Source organism: Octopus bimaculoides, chromosome 3, assembly GCF_001194135.2.
Source record: "Octopus bimaculoides isolate UCB-OBI-ISO-001 chromosome 3, ASM119413v2, whole genome shotgun sequence".
NCBI classification, from domain to species: domain Eukaryota; kingdom Metazoa; phylum Mollusca; class Cephalopoda; order Octopoda; family Octopodidae; genus Octopus; species Octopus bimaculoides.
Window position 1 is genome coordinate 1,903,615 of NC_068983.1, and position 8,277 is coordinate 1,911,891.

Genomic DNA, 8,277 nt, shown 5'->3' on the forward strand with positions numbered 1-8,277 from the left:
TATATATATATATATATATATATATGTATATATATATAATATGTATATAAAATACCTACATCCCACCCATGTAGGTCTTTCGGCGGGATATTGAAGAGCTGTGGTCCCCTATAGACCAGGCTGTTGCAGTATCTTGTCGTATATCTTGGCACTATGCAGTGGCGCCCTGTTCTAGTATTTGTGTAACTCTCGATGCCAAAGTTTGGGACAAGTCCCTCCAGGATATTATGGATGTATATTATGGCATATCTATCTCTTCGGCCAGTACTGGCCTAGGCCATGTCTAACTTAATAAAACCACCTGGCAAAGTCATTCAAGTCAGGAATCGGACAACATAGCCAGCACGACTAGAGAGTTATTGTTTACGGAGACACATCTGGGTATAGGAGGTTTATCCGGCATTTTTTGAAGGAAATTGTTCAAAGACTTCTTGAACTTTATGGGGCCTGTCTCTGCTTTAATGTGTTTCAGGGTAATGTTAAAAAGAGCGAGGCCAATTGAGGTAAAATAATTGTGCCATATTGTTTTTATATGATGCGAGTTTGACTTTTGTTGTGGGCGGATAGCACAGGGCCGAGGTATTGGCTTTATTTTAAAGGTGATGCCAACATCATTTGGGTAATGCTGATGGACTATTTTCCACATCATGCAGATGATGTAGCGCTCACAGAGGCATTGGAGAGGCATTGAGCTTTTCTAGTCGACCCCAATAGTCAAGGCCTGTCATGCCATCTATCTTTTTTTTAGTTGACATTTGAGGTGCTTGATATTTCATACTTTGTTTCATGGTGGACAACAGTATTCAAGTTGGTGTGGGGTAAAAGTGGAGAAGAGAAGGAAAATTGTGTGGATATCTCTCGACTGGAAAGTTCTGAGAATCCAGGAACACATTTTGCGGGCCATGTCAACTTTGCTGTGTATAGGAGCGGCCCAGCATATGATAAACAATTACTCCCAAGTCTCTGATACTGTTGGATGCCATGAGAGTTTCTCCTGAAGGAAGGGAGTATGGAGGTTTCAGGGTATCCTCTTTTCCGAAGTGGATCAACTCAAATTTGTCCTTGTTCAGCAGCATATTATTCTTTTCAGCCCATTGGAAGACAGCCAGCAGATCTGACTGAAGGCATGTCCGGGCACCCACTTCATTGATGAGCTTCTGGATCTTGGAATCATCTGCAAAGATTCTTATGTTACTGTGCTTGATGATGTCAGTAATGTCATTCTCGTAGATGCTGAAAAGAAGTGGGCCCAACACGGTGCCTTGTGGGACAGCACTACTAAATTTGGCTGGGCTTGATTTTATTTCTTCGACTACAACATGTGTTTTGCCTGTCAAGAAACACTTGATCCATTGTAGTAACTTTCCAGAAACACCAAAGTTAGATAGTTTTCTTCAAAAGAATCTAATGATCCACCCTGTCAAACGCCATGCTGAAATCATGGTAGAAGACATCACTATTCAAGCCCTCGCCCAAAGCTCTCAAAGTTTCATCAAAGTGATGCAGGAGCTGCCTTAGGCAGTTCCTTCCATTAGAGAACCCATGCTGGTTGGAGTTCAGCAGTCTATTGTTTCAAGAAAGTGGGTTATCCATGATCTCACCACCCTCTCAAGTACCTTGATGATATGAGAGGTGAATGAGATCGGACGTTAGTTGGAAACTCGGTCAACGGACAGTTTTTATTCTTTTACTTGTTTCAGTCATTTAACTGCGGCTATGCTGGAGCATCACCTTGAAGGATTTTAGTTGAAGAAATTGCCCCTACGTCTTATTCTTTCTAAGCCTAGTACATAATTTATCGTTCTCTTTAGCCGAACGGCTAAGTTACGGGGACCTAAACACACCAGTATCGGTTGTCAATCGATGGTGGCGGGACACTGACACTCACACAATGCCTCACATTGAGAGTCGAATACCGTAACTACTAAGACACGCGCTTTCACACACACACACACACACACACACACACACATAGATACATAGAGAGAAATAGATAGATATATGGATAGAGAGATACAGAGAAAGGGAAAGAGAGTAAGAGACAGATTGATAGTTAGAAAGACAGATAGATAGAACGAGAGACAAACGGACAGATAGTGAGAGAGAGAAAAATAGATAGAACGAGAGACAGGGAGATAGAGAGAGAGAATGACAGACAGACAGACAGATAGATAGACATGAATGGGCGTGTCCTAGCCGTTGGGCGTTGCATTAATGTTTGTGGGTGCCATTTCCGGAGCGGGTTGTGCATCACACACACACACACACACACACACACACACACACATTTATATATACTGTCAGTTCAGTTTCTGAACCTCGCTATAGTTAAATATTTCTAAGGTTTCTCTTCATTAATTGTAATTCAACATATCTTGTAGTGTACTCATAACTTCTACATCCAACCAAGAGTCAAACAGTCACTTTTCTTTCGTTGCTTTTGCTGTCAGGTTATTCAACTTAAGTACTTTATAAAATGCACAGACTGTTTTCTATATTTGAACTCTCTTACGATGTACAATGAGATATCTCATATTGATTATTGTTACTATGTTCTCTCAAGCCAGACGTTAAGTATACATTTGTAGTCTTTACTTCTCTAGACTTCATAATATATACATAAGTATTTCACATCGAAGGAGAAAACCTACAAAATTAAGGAGTGATATACAGGCGCTCGACTCAGGAGTTAGCCCAACTAAATATTCTTTCTATTTTTAGCTATGTTTTTTAGTAACATTGTGAGAAATATGGTTTTTGAATTTTGGATGTTTTAAATATGGTTACTTTGCATATGTTGGCATCTTCAATTGCTCTTCATTATATATTGGTAATGCATTCGTTCGGGGATACAAAATGTCATCACCCGCATTGACACCAGAACATGTTATACATACATACACGCAAAACATGGATGCATGCATGCATGCATACATACATACATACATACGTATATACATACATACGTATATACATACATACACACATAAACGAAAATACCCTGTTGTTGACGTTGAAATTCCAATGTAGGAGCCTTAGATCTAGGTTAGAAACCAGTTCTTTTTCTATTGGTAAATAATCTTGAAATAGACCGAATAATTACATACATACAGACATAATTACATACAGAGAGACATACGAGATCGAGAAGTAACATTGTGTAGATATGCATGTATAAGCGTCAGAAGACGTGCATAGAACAAAACATACACATCTGAACATATGCGCGCATGCATACAAAAATAGCCTGTTGTTGATGTTGAAATTCAAGTGAAGGAGACTTGGGTCTCGGTTAGAAAACGGCTCCTCCTCTATTGGCAAGAAACCTTGAAATAAAACTTAATGACATACATGCATACATAAGGCCGTTCCTTGAGTAGCACTCTTTCTGTCATAGCCTAGAATACATACCCAAAGAAGCCATACGACTCTACCGCAATGAGTCACCAGTTGAAAGAATGAGTCTATATGAGCAGAAGACCATGCATGGATATGTTAGTAGAAAGCTTCAAGATGATCGTAACCTTGATCATCAAAGGAGTGTATCGTGGATCAATAGCCGGATTACTACTTCTCACTTTAAAGGATATGCGTTTGCAATCCAGGAACAGAAAATATCAACCAAGTACTTGATTCACAAAAGGGACAGAGATGCAGGAAAAGCCGTAAAATGTGGCAACCGGTGCAGACTCTGTGGAAATAACACCGACGATATCACCCAGATCATAAGCAGTTGTCCGAAAATATCATCACGGTGTTATCTACCGATTATACGTGATGTTGTAGCTAAAACACTCTCTAATGAAATCCGTCGGAAAGATAACGCCGAGGACAAAGAAGAACCTGCAGTATGGTAGAAGCCATGCCCACTTATAATAAAAAGGAGTATAGGTGGAATGTCCCAGTGAAGACCTCAATAAAATGTAAGCACAACAAACCTGATATAATGATTTGGGATAGAGAAGAGAAACTGTGTAGAGTTGTGGAAATTAGCTGCCCAGCGGATGTTAACATTAAGCTAAAAATCAGTGAAAAAGAGAACAGCTCTGCTGAAGTATCGAGAAATCTGCAGTTACTGTATCCAGATTACAAGTTTAGGTATATGCATGCAATTGTTGGTGCCCTGGAATATGTAACACACTGCTTAAATGCCAATCCTGAGAAATTAAGGTTCTCAAAACCAGAAAGGAGAAAGCTAATTCTAATTCTACAGATGCAAATTAAGAAATTTGCATATGATGGAAATATATGTCTTCAAAAAGGAACTAGGCATCCTCCTCTCCACAATACTGAATGAACCAACGGCATGAATGCAATGGTGTGACATCTTCGCAGATGTACGTAGAAACCCCTCCATGGATTCTTTTTTCTGGTTTTTGTACGAAGTACAACATACTCTTGTATTAGAGATTAGATACGTCTCAGTCAGTGCCATGCATATTGCTTGATTGCATGCAGCAAGCATTTTCAGGTACAGAATTTTACATCTGTTGCTGAGTTTTAGCAGGCTTGATAAACCCTTTCACCAGCTTAACATGGTTGGTCCCACAGCATACTACGACGAATAGTTTCACGCAATCGCTGTCTTGAAGGTCATCAATGAAGTGGGTGACCGGGCATGCCTTCAGTCAGATCTACTGGCTGTCTTCCAATGGGCGGACAAAATAATATGCTGCTGAACGAGGACAAATTTGAGTTAATCCACGTCGGAAAAAAGGATACCCTGACTCCTACTCACCCTTCCTTCAGGAGAATCTCTCATGGCATCCAACAACATCAGAGACTTGGAAGTAATTGTGGACAACAACATAAGCTGGACCGCTCCTATAAACAGCAAAGTTGACAGGTTCCTGGATTCTCAGAACCTTCCAGTCGAGAGATATCCACACTATTATCCTTCTTTTTTCTACTTTTCCCCGACTCCACCTTGAATACAGTTGTCCACTGTGGTCTCTTTAACATTACACTGAAACACATTAAAGCAGAGACAGACCCCATAAAGTTCAAGATGTCTTTGAACAATTTCCTTCAAAAAATGCCAGATAAACCTCCTACACTCGGCTATGTCTCTGTAAACAATAACTCTCTCCTCGACTTGGCTATGTCGTCCGATTCCTGATTTGAATGACGTTTCCAGGCGGTGCTATTAAGTTAGACATGACTTAGGCTAGTACTGGCCGAAACCCATCAAAGTAAGTAAGTATATAAGTTCAAAAAATGGAAAAAGACAAAAAAACAACAACAAAAAACATTTTTTCTATTCTCGCTCTGTGTATTTACTCTTATTCCTCTCTGTTGAAGAGCGTAGGCTCCAAGTGTAAGAGACTTTTCCATTTTTCCCGACCGTCAAACTAATACACTTGCTTGTTGTACATACTCCTGTCTTCGTCTTTTGTTTTCTATAAATTTCAACTATATATATATATATATATATATATATATATACATGCATACATACACACACACACACATGTTATTTATGTCTATGGATATACGTATTGCATCTGTAACTAGACGATGATAGTATAAAAAAGCTATAATCTAAGTAGGAATTAAGAGCTAATGGAATGCAAATCTCAAATAGCTATTTGGTATATCTTTGATAAAGTTTTCCCTCCTTGTAAAAATCTTGTGAAGAATCTTAGCTATATTCAGTCATTGCGAACCAGGTAGACAACAATAAATGATGACTGGGTGAATAACGAGAAGAATTATAATCATAAATTTTATAAAGAAACATTTGATAGTAACCCGTAACATTTAGAAAATCAGCTCAATAACAGAGTGTTAGAAAATCCAGTTTCTTTCTAATCCGTTTTGTCCAGAAATAGATATGATTATGTAAGTTGCTTTAACCCTGCATTGAGCCAAGTTGATATAAATAGGATTTTATGAAACTTTTCACTGCAGACTATTTACTCGAAATATCGCCATTTATCGGAAATAATGTAAATGTCAATTACAGATGAGAATATTCACGTGGGAGTTAAATTAAAAAACATAACACTAGTGTAGCCAGAAAAAACCCTTTTGTTTGGAGTCATTCTCAAATCTCAGAACCATTATATGTCTAATGGGTTTTTTTTAAATGCTGTAAAACTTAGCGTTCCATGGAAATCACTTCTATATACATGGAGTTTTGCCTATTTATAAGAAATTCTCGTCTTCCATTTCCTTCACCTTCTCACTAAATTATCTATTTTTCTTTGACATCACACATACTGGGTCATCCCATAAATAATGCGGTTTTTTCAATTGCGTGAACTAATAGTTGGAGGGGGATGGGATAAATTACCTCCGTCAACTTGCTATAAAAGCAGGTAGTAATTTTATCTTATTCTTCAAAATTATTTGGACGGAAAAAAAATATCAATTCTACAGACGTGGTCAGAAAAATACTGCGAGAGCATTTTTCGTCACAGACAAGTGAACTTTGAAAGATTGAACTTGCAAGTCTGCCAGATAAATCGTAGAGAATTGTAGAAAATGAAGAAGAGTATATATTATAGATTAAAAAGAAATTTGTTTATCTTAAATTTGAAAAAAATAAAGGAAGTATAAAAAACCGCATCAATTATGGGATGACCTAATATATACATATAATAGACACGCACACACATACAAACACATGAATGTATGAACGTATATATGAGTGTGTCTTGGCGTTCTGGTTCTTCAATTATGTCCTCCAAATCTTAATCAGATGATGTTGTTGTTGTTATTTTGAATTAAACAGAAATATATTTGCCTTTTAGAGAGGTTTTGGTTCGGTCACTTTTATATTCAGGAATTTCACTAACATATTCATGTCGCCTTATATGTAAAGTTCCCGTTCTCTATCACTTTACAAAAAAAAACAAAAAAAAACAGCAGGTCCAGACTGTGTAGAATTTTAAATGCAAAATAACAATATTTCTTTTAAATATTTTATACACTGTCCCGAGACCAAATCAGAATTGCTTACCAAAGAAATGTTATTTCCCCACACACCATGTCAATAGCCTTCTCCACAACCATTGTTTCAATATCAACTTGTCTTCTATCTCTTCTCTTTCACTTCCTCACTGTCACTAGCATTTTTCAGGATTCTTCAATTTCTATACCATTTCTGTCATTCTATCTGTTGCCATTTTTTTGGCAACATAATGATTGTTTTTTTCTCACTGACATTTTTGTTTATCGTTTTCTTTTGTATTTTGTCTTACTCTTATTTTACCATTTTTCTGATAATTTTATGAAGAACAAGAAATCTATTCTTCCAAAAGGAATAATTCTTTGTCAAAGCAAATGTGAGACGTCTGGAACCTTGGAAACACTGAAATAAAAATTATATCTCAGAGTATATCAATCTGTTTGTGACAAATTCACTGTCGACACTTAAACGGAGGGCACAATATCTTATGCTTAAAGCAAAAATGGTGGATTCCTCCTTTTCTAACCACAATGATATTGAATTTGAGCACATAGTGTTTACATCTGTCTGTTACAAACTCTAGTGGCTAAAATCTGAATATAATTTCTTTTAAGATCGTATGTTATTGAAGCCAAATAGTCGAAAAGAAAAACTGAATTTATCTAACGTAAATAGCTGCCGAAATATCTATGCGAAGTGGGTTCATATATTTTAGCTCTAAGAATGATCGAGCTGTCAGAGTATCTTTAAAGACATTGAAAGAGTGGAAACGTTCATTGATACATCCCGACGAATGATTGTGAAGTAGGAAAAATTCTCCTTGGGATCCTTTTCGTTTCTTTCTGCAGGTACGGTAAGGAGCCGAAACCTGCCGCCAATAATATGGTCTTCCAGTTACAACCATCTCCAGCCACGAAGTCACTGCAGTCTCCTGCAGCTTTGCGTAACCACCCGAATTCAGTTTAAGGACCTGTTCAAAGATGTGTCCCTTTCTCCAGGCCACGGTTACGTAGTCGCCTCTGCAGCTCTCATTATCACATCTTACAACGTTTACATTGTTCACAAAGTATTGAGCAGTAATGATGTCGGCATTTTTACACTCGTTGTGATTCATTATGAAACACGTGAATCTTTTTCAATATTCAAATGGGATCCTGTCCTCCATGTCAGCTAACTTTTCCTCGACTACAAATTAAGTATGTATCCTTACAAAGGTCGTCGAGCGCTCACCCATAAATGAAGTTGTTTCTCGGGGAAAGAAGACGGAATTCCTCAGATTTGGCAGAATAAACTATTTGTACATGTATGTATATACATATATATATATATATATATATATATATATATATATATATATATATATA

At 37.5% G+C, this 8,277-nt stretch overlaps 1 protein-coding gene across 6 annotated transcripts in view; it reads left to right on the forward strand.

Moving 5' to 3' along the window:
- Positions 1-8,277, forward strand: part of LOC106877248 (neuropeptide S receptor) — a 543,162-nt gene that overhangs the window by 264,113 nt on the left and 270,772 nt on the right. The gene's annotated exons all lie outside the window — the stretch shown is intronic.